The sequence below is a fragment of the Oncorhynchus kisutch genome, linkage group LG1, assembly GCF_002021735.2.
Source record: "Oncorhynchus kisutch isolate 150728-3 linkage group LG1, Okis_V2, whole genome shotgun sequence".
NCBI lineage: Eukaryota > Metazoa > Chordata > Actinopteri > Salmoniformes > Salmonidae > Oncorhynchus > Oncorhynchus kisutch.
The window spans coordinates 27669375-27681484 of NC_034174.2; the positions used below are offsets into that span (position 1 = coordinate 27669375).

Sequence of the window (12110 nt, forward strand, 5' to 3'; positions counted from 1 at the left end):
TTGTTGAATCTGAGTGTGTTTACTGAGGAGAACACAAGCCAGCCAGCTAGCAGCAACTTTATAACTCAGGTCAAGAACTGCTGCGCTGTGTTCACACACCTTTCAGGAAGACACAACTCTGTAATAATCAAGGGTTTTATCTCCGATGTGTCCATTTGTCAACTGGACCTCCAAAGGCGAGTTCATTTGAGGTCAGACAGGACATTGTGAGTAAGCTGTACTTAAAGAAACTGGGTGGTAAATTATTGCGTATATAAATGTTTTTGTTTGCGCTGAGGACAAACATCCCTTGTGTTGTGGTTTTGGATCTGATGCAGCAGCTCATCTCTGTCAGACAAATTAAACATTGGATAAAAGGGAATTCACACCAATAGAAATACCCTCTTTGGATTTAAAGTATTTTCCATTGACATGTGAATGTTTATTTGTGTGTTATGTGTTCAATGCTGGTGACGTCGTTTGGATGTTTGGATGCTTGGATGCATGGTGTCCTATTGCACTTTGTGCTGACCTAGCACAGGGTTTCCGAAAGTTGGTCCTAGGGCCCCTGGGTTCACGTTTTCATTTTTGACCTATCACTACACAGCTGATTCAAATAGTCAAAGCTTGATGATGAGTTGGTTATTTGTATTAGCACTGATTATTCTCAATGTCATACTTTGCATTTTAGTCAGCTAACTGTGAAACTAGTAGAGTTCACATGTCAAGGAAAAGGATGACATATTCATTCAGACATTGTATTGTCTTGCAGACTTTTAGACTCCTGTCATTCCTCTAGAACCCAAGCAGCCCTAACTCTTAAATCACACTTCCTGAGAGAGGCTTTGATGGGGTAAAGCTGCATGACGTCTCCTATGATCCCTGCCTGGGTCTGTCTGGGTCTCCCTGCCTGCCTACCCAGTGTGTTGGTTGTCTCTCACAGCTGCAAGCTCTTACAGTTGATCGAAAGAGGAATGAGCACCATCCCCCAATCCCTTCCAACCTCACAAAGCGAGATGCCAAGTCTGTCTTTAATGAGGCCCTAAAGCTCATGTATTTTTCACTGACATGTGAACGTTTATTTGTGTGTCATGTGTTCAATAATGGTGACTTCGTTGGGATGTTTGGATGGAAGCTCCTCTTTGCTGCAGCTATTCAAATCTGGGCTGTGTACATAGATGGCATATTCATCTGATTATCTCCAAAGAGAATGACCTGCTAAGTACATTAATATCCAATTCACCTGATCGCTGAACCTGAAGTGTTCCTCCCAAATGTCTGCAACTTTTGAAAGCGTGCCCAATTACTGCAAATATTAAAATACTTTACATTGTTAAATTGTAATGATCTAGACGGGACTGGTTACTGTGTGTTAGTGCAAAGGCCTCTCCTTTTCTCATTCAAGATGACAGCATGTGATTGAATGTTTGACATTCTTTTGAAACAGGGAACCCTTTCATTAGTCTCAATGAGTAACTGTTGGGAGGCTCCTATAACTCTAATTCATCCATTGGTTCTTTAAATAAACAATTGCTACACAATGTATTTCTGAAACTCGCTAAATCTGACTTGTAAAGGAAAGATTACAATTTGACTTAATGGCTGAAAAAAAGACAACACATTTCACATTAACACATTCCACTTCCTACTATGTCCTAAACATCCGTTTATAAAGTTCACTAGGCTTCTCTGCTGATCTTCATCTCGCTACTATTTAACAGAGGGGGCATTTATTCAAGGACTTCCACTCATACGCTCAACCCCAAAGCATATCTCAAAGGAGAGATTTAGAGTGTTGTGAAGTGTCTTCAAACAAATAGGCTGTTCTCAGTTGGTAATTAACAGCATCTAATCCCTACTCTCTTTTCCCTATCTCTCCATCTGTTTATGAAATGGGATTGTTAATTGATTCCAGTAAGAGGATGCAGGCAGCTCACCACAGAGGAAACTCGGCTCCAGAGAGGAACTGTACCCCTCCCTCCCACTGCTGAGGAGAACACAAGCCAGCCAGCTAGCAGAAACCTTAATTCAGGTCAAGCACTGCTCTGCTGTGTTCACACAGCTTCCAGGAAGACACAACTCTGGCCATAGTGAGTAAGCTGTAGACAAAGAAACTGGGTGGTCAATTCTTGCGTAGATGGATGTTCTTGTTTGCGCTGAGGACAAACTTCTCTTGTGTTGTGGTTTTGGTTCTGATGCAGCAGCTCATCTCTGCCAGCCTAAACATTGGATAAAAGAGAATTCACACCAATAGAAATACCTTCTTTGGATTTAAAGTATTTTCCATTGACGTGAATGTTTATTTGTGTGTTATGTGTTCAATGCTGGTGATGTCGTTTAGATGTTTGGATTCAAGGTGTCCAATTGCACTTTTGTGCCATTATTAATTTATATTTGAAACACCATGGGCATTGGTCCAACTGGATTGAGCCTCTGTAGTGTTAAATGGGGGAAATTTAAAACTACCAGGTTAAATGATCTACAATAGCAAAGGGTTTCCCAATGTTGGTCCTGGGCCACTGTTAAGGGAATTTTTATCAATGATGACTAATTATGTATACATTTCAATCAGGACTGACTAGTCCAAATTCTATTATGTACTATACATATATGAATTTTCTCTCTTGGTACCATTCCCAATTGTATATAATATAGTCAGGAGTTTAGTAACAATGACGGTCTGTTCCTTTGTACAAATGAATAGAACTATCTCCAGATGGCAGGGTTCGGACTATCTCCAGACTGTCTAGAATGCTGATTTACAATGACTGACCTTGGCTTCAGGCGAGGAGGGAAGGCTCGAGAACTATAGGGCCTCTCTACTAGTGTCATGAAGAGATAGAACATTTAGAAAACGCTGACGTCATTTTCAGTTTATAACCTGTGAAAAAATGTGTATGTAGCAGTACTCTCTTGAATTAAACGCTGTTACCGGACTTTTAAGACCGGGGCTCTGTCCATTCTTATAAAAATATAGGGTCTTACAAGCCCTTCGAATGCATTGACAGAGTAATGAATTCTGATTGGGAAATAATGCAGAGGAATTTAGAATTCCTTCAACAGCCACCCCCCTGGGTTCACGTTTTGGTTTTTACCTAGCACTGCACACCTGATTCAAATAATCAAAGCTTGATGAGTTGGTTATTTGAGTCAGCTGTGTAGTGCTAGGGCAAAAAACTAAATGTGCACCCAGGGGGGACCCAGGACCTACTTTGGAAAATCCTCTTCTAGCGCATATTATTTCCTTCCGGAAACACTGTGACTTTGGTCAACAATTCTACCAACTATTTACTAGTATGAAGAACATGTCTTCCAGATGTCTAAAATTCAGTTGAAGAACCAGAGAAGGCACAGAATTACTACATTTGAAGCATGTTAGCATTACCATGTTATTACCACTTTATTCCGTGCTGTGGTGTAAAGTGCAACCATATTGTTTCCTTGAAAATCTTTCATAGTACACTTTATTTTAAGTCTTGCTTCTGTTTTCATGTGTGGTATTATCATAGGCCGTCTTGATGAGCTTTGAATTTCCTCAAAGCTTCACCAGAGGAGCTGAGCAATTCAAGCGAATACAGCCAGTGCTAGGAATGGGGTTCACTTCCAAATACCATACACCTTTTCCACAATGGACACGAGCTGAAACTTCTATAGGAACAGGAATGTCTGAAAACTGGCGCCGACAGAGATGGCCGCCTCGCTTCGCGTTCCTAGGAAACTATGCAGTTTTTAGTTTTTTTACGTGTTATTTCTTACACTAGTACCCCAGGTCATCTTAGGTTTCATCACATACAGCTGAGAAGAACTACTGAATATAAGATCAGCGTCAACTCACCACCAGTACGACCAAGAATATGTTTTTCGCGATGCGGATCCTGTGTTCTGCCTTACAACCAGCGCCACGGGATGGTTCCCATGCAGCGACCCAAAAAAACGACTCAGAAAAAGAGGGAAACGAAGCGGTCTTCTGGTCAGACTCCGGAGACGGGCACATCGTGCACCACTCCCTAGCATTCTTCTTGCCAATGTCCAGTCTCTTGACAACAAGGTTGATGAAATCCGAGCAAGGGTAGCATTCCAGAGGGACATCAGAGACTGTAACGTTCTCTGTTTCACGGAAACGTGGCTCACTGGAGAGACGCAATCCGAAGCGGTGCAGCCAGCGGGTTTCTCCACGCATCGCGCGGACAGAAACAAACATCTTTCTGGTAAGAAGAGGGGCGGGGGCGTATGCCTTATGGCCAACGTGACATGGTGTGATGAAAGAAACATACAGGAACTCAAATCCTTCTGTTCACCTGATTTAGAATTCCTCACAATCAAATGTAGACCGCATTATCTACCAAGAGAATTCTCTTCGATTATAATCACAGCCGTATATATCCCCCCCCAAGCAGACACATCGATGGCTCTGAACGAACTTTATTTAACTCTCTGCAAACTGGAAACGATTTATCCGGAGGCTGCATTCATTGTAGCTGGGGATTTTAACAAGGCTAATCTGAAAACAAGACTCCCTAAATTTTATCAGCATATCGATTGCGCAACCAGGGGTGGAAAGACCCTGGATCATTGTTACTCTAACTTCCGCGACGCATATAAGGCCCTGCCCCGCCCCCCTTTCGGAAAAGCTGACCACGACTCCATTTTGTTGATCCCTGCCTACAGACAGAAACTAAAACAAGAAGCTCCCACGCTGAGGTCTGTCCAACGCTGGTCCGACCAAGCTGACTCCACACTCCAAGACTGCTTCCATCACGTGGACTGGGAGATGTTTCGTATTGCGTCAGCCAACAACATTGACGAATACGCTGATTCGGTGTGCGAGTTCATTAGAACGTGCGTTGAAGATGTCGTTCCCATAGCAACGATTAAAACATTCCCCAACCAGAAACCGTGGATTGATGGCAGCATTCGTGTGGAACTGAAGGCGCGAACCACTGCTTTTAATCAGGGCAAGGTGTCTGGTAACATGACTGAATACAAACAGCGCAGCTATTCCCTCCGCAAGGCTATCAAACAAGCTAAGCGCCAGTACAGAGACAAAGTAGAATCTCAATTCAACGGCTCAGACACAAGAGGCATGTGGCAGGGTCTACAGTCAATCACGGACTACAGGAAGAAACCCAGCCCAGTCACGGACCAGGATGTCTTGCTCCCAGGCAGACTAAACAACTTTTTTGCCCGCTTTGAGGACAATACAGTGCCACTGACACGGCCTGCAACGAAAACATGCGGTCTCTCCTTCACTGCAGCCGAAGTGAGTAAGACATTTAAACGTGTTAACCCTCGCAAGGCTGCAGGCCCAGACGGCATCCCCAGCCGCGCCCTCAGAGCATGCGCAGACCAGCTGGCCGGTGTGTTTACGGACATATTCAACCAATCCCTATACCAGTCTGCTGTTCCCACATGCTTCAAGAGGGCCACCATTGTTCCTGTTCCCAAGAAAGCTAAGGTAACTGAGCTAAACGACTACCGCCCCGTAGCACTCACATCCGTCATCATGAAGTGCTTTGAGAGACTAGTCAAGGACCATATCACCTCCACCCTACCTGACACCCTTGACCCACTCCAATTTGCTTACCGCCCAAATAGGTCCACAGACGATGCAATCTCAACCACACTGCACACTGCCCTAACCCATCTGGACAAGAGGAATACCTATGTGAGAATGCTGTTCATCGACTACAGCTCGGCATTCAACACCATAGTACCCTCCAAGCTCGTCATCAAGCTCGAGACCCTGGGTCTCGTCCCCGCCCTGTGCAACTGGGTACTGGACTTCCTGACGGGCCGCCCCCAGGTGGTGAGGGTAGGCAACAACATCTCCTCCCCGCTGATCCTCAACACTGGGGCCCCACAAGGGTGCATTCTGAGCCCTCTCCTGTACTCCCTGTTCACCCACGACTGCGTGGCCACGCACGCCTCCAACTCAATCATCAAGTTTGCGGACGACACAACAGTGGTAGGCTTGATTACCAACAACGACGAGACGGCCTACAGGGAGGAGGTGAGGGCCCTCGGAGTGTGGTGTCAGGAAAATAACCTCACACTCAACGTCAACAAAACTTAGGAGATGATTGTGGACTTCAGGAAACAGCAGAGGGAACACCCCCCCATCCACATCGATGGAACAGTAGTGGAGAGGGTAGCAAGTTTTAAGTTCCTCGGCATACACATCACAGACAAACTGAATTGGTCCACTCACACAGACAGCATCGTGAGGAAGGCGCAGCAGCGCCTCTTCAACCTCAGGAGGCTGAAGAAATTCGGCTTGTCACCAAAAGCACTCACAAACTTCTACAGATGCACAATCGAGAGCATCCTGGCGGGCTGTATCACCGCCTGGTATGGCAACTGCACCGCCCTCAACCGTAAGGCTCTCCAGAGGGTAGTGAGGTCTGCACAACGCATCACCGGGGGCAAACTACCTGCCCTCCAGGACACCTACACCACCCGATGCTACAGGAAGGCCATAAAGATCATCAAGGACATCAACCACCCGAGCCACTGCCTGTTCACCCCGCTGTCATCCAGAAGGCGAGGTCAGTACAGGTGCATCAAAGCTGGGACCGAGAGACTGAAAAACAGCTTCTATCTCAAGGCCATCAGACTGTTAAACAGCCACCACTAACATTGAGTGGCTACTGCCAACACACTGTCAATGCCACTGACTCTACTCCAGCCACTTTAATCATGGGAATTGATGGGAAATGATGTAAATATATCACTAGCCACTTTAAACAATGCTACCTTATATAATGTTACTTACCCTACATTATTCATCTCATATGCATACGTAGATACTGTACTCTATATCATCGACTGCATCCTTATGTAATACATGTATCACTAGCCACTTTAACTATGCCACTTGGTTTACATACTCATCTCATATGTATATACTGTACTCGATATCATCTACTGTATCTTGCCTATGCTGCTCTGTACCATCACTCATTCATATATCCTTATGTACATATTCTTTATCCCCTTACACTGTGTATAAGACAGTAGTTTTTTTTGGAATTGTTAGTTAGATCACTTGTTCGTTATTACTGCATTGTCGGAACTAGAAGCACAAGCATTTCGCTACACTCGCATTAACATCTGCTAACCATGTGTATGTGACAAATACATTTGATTTGATTTGATTTGATTTGAACCCTGATGTGGACCTCCTTGACACAGACTTGATAGAGGATGGAGTAAATGGATAAGGCGGATATATTGTAGGTCATGCTGCTTCATACTTCCTGTTCTCCCAGGAAAATCATGTCTCTGCCTGCTGTGATATCAATAGAGAGGGTCAAAACAACACTGACCTGTTTTTATTTGGGATTCCTCTCTTCCATGTAAAACAACTCATGTAAAGTCTATTGTTGGAAGTCAAGTGACCTCTCTCTGTGCTCTGCACAATCTTGTTTCTTCTTAAGCCCTCTTTTATCTATGTCATAGGGCTGAAGATGAACCTCACAAACATCATCAAATACTAACATTATTGTATCCAGGTCGGTTCAAACATAGGTTAATGCCCCTCTCCGTTCTCTTTCTACCCCCACATGCATTCCTTTCTTCCTAGGTCCATGCCATATAACCCCTTCCTAATGAACAAACAATATTTAACACTACTAGAAAGACAGGGTAGAATTCTTGCCAGTTATAATGCCGTATACATCATTTAGTCATTATTCATAAAAAATCCCATAACATTGATCGAAAGAGGAATGAGCACCATCCCCCAATCCCTTCAAACCCCACAGAGAGATGCCAAGTCTGTCTTTAATGAGCCTCTCAAGCCAGAGCGAGTCACTAGGAAGTAGTTTAACCCGAGAGATAGGGTTTTAGTGAGCATACACATTATATGAAGTAACTGTTGGCCACAGTAACATAGTCACATTTAGTCAGACAATGCAGAAGGAGTATTTGGCTGAATCATATGTAGTCAAACAAACAAAAATAACAATAATAAAATCAGTCTGTGCCACATGCATCATGCACTCCCTTCAACTCTTATTCCTCTCCAGCTTTATCATCCCTGCAGCTTGTTCATTGAAGGGGATAAACCAAGAGCAGCAGAGTGGAATAAGACTTGACAAGTCAATCATTATATTGGAAGGATTATGCATTTGTCATCATTTACTTGTTGAATCTGAGTGTGTTTACTGAGGAGAACAGCCAGCTAGCAGCAACTTTATAACTCAGGTCAAGAACTGCTGCGCTGTGTTCACACACCTTTCAGGAAGACACAACTCTGTAATAATCAAGGGTTTTATCTCCGATGTGTCCATTTGTCAACTGGACCTCCAAAGGAGAGTTCATTTGAGGTCAGACAGGACATTGTGAGTAAGCTGTACATAAAGAAACTGGGTGGTAAATTCTTGCGTATATAAATGTTTTTGTTTGCGCTGAGGACAAACTTCCCTTGTGTTGTGGTTTTGGATCTGATGCAGCGGCTCATCTCTGTCAGACAAATTAAACATTGGATAAAAGGGAATTCACACCAATAGAAATACCCTCTTTGGATTTAAAGTATTTTCCATTGACATGTGAATGTTTATTTGTGTGTTATGTGTTCAATGCTGGTGACGTCGTTTGGATGTTTGGATGTTTGGATGCATGGTGTCCTATTGCACTTTGTGCTAATAAGAATTAATTTTTGAAACACCATGGGCATTGGTCCAACTGGATTGAGCCTAGTGGTTAGAGTGTTGGGTTTCGGTTGCTGGATTGAATCCTCCAGCTGACAAGGAGAAATCTGTCATTCTGCACCTGAACAAGGCAGTTAACTCACTGTTCCCCGGTACGCTGTCATTGTAAATAAGAATTGTTCTTAACTGACTTCCCTAGTTAAATAAAGTTCTTATTTTATTTAAATGGGGCAATTTAAAACTACCAGGTTACATGACCTAGCACAGGGTTTCCGAAAGTTGGTCCTAGGGCCCCCTGGGTTCACGTTTTCATTTTTGACCTATCACTACACAGCTGATTCAAATAGTCAAAGCTTGATAATGAGTTGGTTATTTGTATTAGCACTGATTATTCTCAATGTCATACTTTGCATTTTAGTCAGCTAACTGTGAAACTAGTAGAGTTCACATGTCAAGGAAAAGGATGACATATTCATTCAGACATTGTATTGTCTTGCAGACTTTTAGACTCCTGTCATTCCTCTAGAACCCAAGCAGCCCTAACTCTTAAATCACACTTCCTGAGAGAGGCTTTGATGGGGTAAAGCTGCATGACGTCTCCTATGATCCCTGCCTGGGTCTGTCTGGGTCTCCCTGCCTGCCTACCCAGTGTGTTGGTTGTCTCTCACAGCTGCAAGCTCTTACAGTTGATCGAAAGAGGAATGAGCACCATCCCCCAATCCCTTCCAACCTCACAAAGCGAGATGCCAAGTCTGTCTTTAATGAGGCCCTAAAGCTCATGTATTTTTCACTGACATGTGAACGTTTATTTGTGTTATGTGTTCAATAATGGTGAATTCGTTGGGATGTTTGGATGGAAGCTCCTCTTTGCTGCAGCTATTCAAATCTGGGCTGTGTACATAGATGGCATATTCATCTGATTATCTCCAAAGAGAATGACCTGCTAAGTACATTAATATCCAATTCACCTGATCGCTGAACCTGAAGTGTTCCTCCCAAATGTCTGCAACTTTTGAAAGCGTGCCCAATTACTGCAAATATTAAAATACTTTACATTGTTAAATTGTAATGATCTAGACGGGACTGGTTACTGTGTGTTAGTGCAAAGGCCTCTCCTTTTCTCATTCAAGATGACAGCATGTGATTGAATGTTTGACATTCTTTTGAAACAGGGAACCCTTTCATTAGTCTCAATGAGTAACTGTTGGGAGGCTCCTATAACTCTAATTCATCCATTGGTTCTTTAAATAAACAATTGCTACACAATGTATTTCTGAAACTCGCTAAATCTGACTTGTAAAGGAAAGATTACAATTTGACTTAATGGCTGAAAAAAAGACAACACATTTCACATTAACACATTCCACTTCCTACTATGTCCTAAACATCCGTTTATAAAGTTCACTAGGCTTCTCTGCTGATCTTCATCTCGCTACTATTTAACAGAGGGGGCATTTATTCAAGGACTTCCACTCATACGCTCAACCCCAAAGCATATCTCAAAGGAGAGATTTAGAGTGTTGTGAAGTGTCTTCAAACAAATAGGCTGTTCTCAGTTGGTAATTAACAGCATCTAATCCCTACTCTCTTTTCCCTATCTCTCCATCTGTTTATGAAATGGGATTGTTAATTGATTCCAGTAAGAGGAGGCAGGCAGCTCACCACAGAGGAAACTCGGCTCCAGAGAGGAACTGTACCCCTCCCTCCCACTGCTGAGGAGAACACAAGCCAGCCAGCTAGCAGAAACCTTAACTCAGGTCAAGCACTGCTCTGCTGTGACACAGACTTGATAGAGGATGGAGTAAATGGATAAGGCGGATATATTGTAGGTCATGCTGCTTCCTACTTCCTGTTCTCCCAGGGAAATCATGTCTCTGCCTGCTGTGATGTCTATAGAGAGGGTCAAAACAACACTGACCTGTTTTTATTTGGGATTCCTCTCTTCCATGTAAAACAACTCATGTAAAGTCTATTGTTGGAAGTCAAGTGACCTCGCTCTGTGCTCTGCACAATCTTGTTTCTTTGATATGATAACGTTATTTGATCAGTGTTTTCTTCTAACATGAATTGATTATTGTTCAATTTCTTTCAAATGTAACATTTACAATTGCTGTTATGAACCATCTTTGTCATGATAACACATATCCCCACCAACCAAGGTGATCATGGTTATTTTGAAAATAAATCCAAAAACCATTCAAAGAAAAGTACAAATCCAGCATCAAAATTCAGTTGGGCATAATATATAATTAGGGTTAGATTAAAGTAAGGTAGTAACCTGGTGTGAGGTGATTTTTACATGTTTAAGTCTGCCCTCTGTTGGTTCAACAATATATTGCTATAATGCAATGTGTACAATTGACAAGGTGCACCATTCAATGATGATGACATATTCATAATGTAGCTGTTTCAATCTAGAATAACAAAATTAACAGTGTCAGTAAACTAGGAATCATATTTATTTAGAATTTGACAAAGATTTACAGAATCAGTCCTTTGGTGGAAAAAGTGGGACAATATATTAGATGCAATTTGAATAGCAACAGAAATGTATATTATCTATACAAAACCCAATTTCAACAGTGAATGTATCACATATCCCATAGAAATCCATGGAAATGTAGACAATCTAGACAATGTTGCAGATGTAAAGCCCTTTGCTGAATAACAAGTAACTTAATTTTGACCATACAGCTCAAACAACTTCACATCTGGAGATCTGGAGAAGGTGAAGATGTGTGGTGTGAATTGGAGAGCTTCAGATGTTGTGTGTGTGTAACAGATGGTGGCAGTCTTACGGTAGACTAACAGAGCAGGCGGAGTGAGCACAGATCTCACAAGGATCTGGAGGCGTGATGGCATCCGCTGGAGAGAGACAGCAAACACATAAGGTTTCGGTGCCGTTTGAGAAGTGTAACTTGGTAAAAAAGAAAGAAAAATAATGTCACTTAATTTTAACATTCTGTCTTAAAGAGCACATGTTCAACATCATCTCATAAGGTTAAATAAAATGACTGTAGTAAGTGCCTATTAAGTGACAAATAAAGTAACAGGGTTGACCGTAACAGGGTTGACCGTAACAGGGTTGATGATTTCATCTTAAATCAGCCATAAATTCCCTTGTGACAGGGGGAATGGAAGCTTGTTTTGTGCAACATGGGAGGCAATTGAATGCAAGCTTCACAAAAACATTTTAATTGCTAAAACACTTGTAGCCTGTCTATCTATGGGTAACAGGGTTGACGTGTTACGCTCGACCCGCTCAATTTTATGCTCGACCCGCTCAGTTTTATGCTCGACCCGCTCAGTTTTATGCTCGACCTGCTCAATTTTATGCTCGACACGCTCAGATTTATGCTCGACCCGCACACCACAAAAAAACAGAAAATTGCCAAAAAGTTTAGAACCACTTTGCATTATGCTTTGACTATTTGATGTTCAATGTTTCTTCAAAGATCTATATTTTAAAAGAAAATAGTT

At 42.6% G+C, this 12110-nt stretch overlaps 1 long non-coding RNA gene across 1 annotated transcript; it reads left to right on the top strand.

The window, feature by feature from the left end:
* LOC109896654 (uncharacterized) lies at positions 1-10837 on the top strand. Its single transcript, XR_004206693.1, has 3 exons — positions 1-206; positions 1895-2069; positions 10271-10837. It is a non-coding gene; the product is annotated as an uncharacterized LOC109896654 (long non-coding RNA).
* Positions 10838-12110: the final 1273 nt, after the last annotated feature.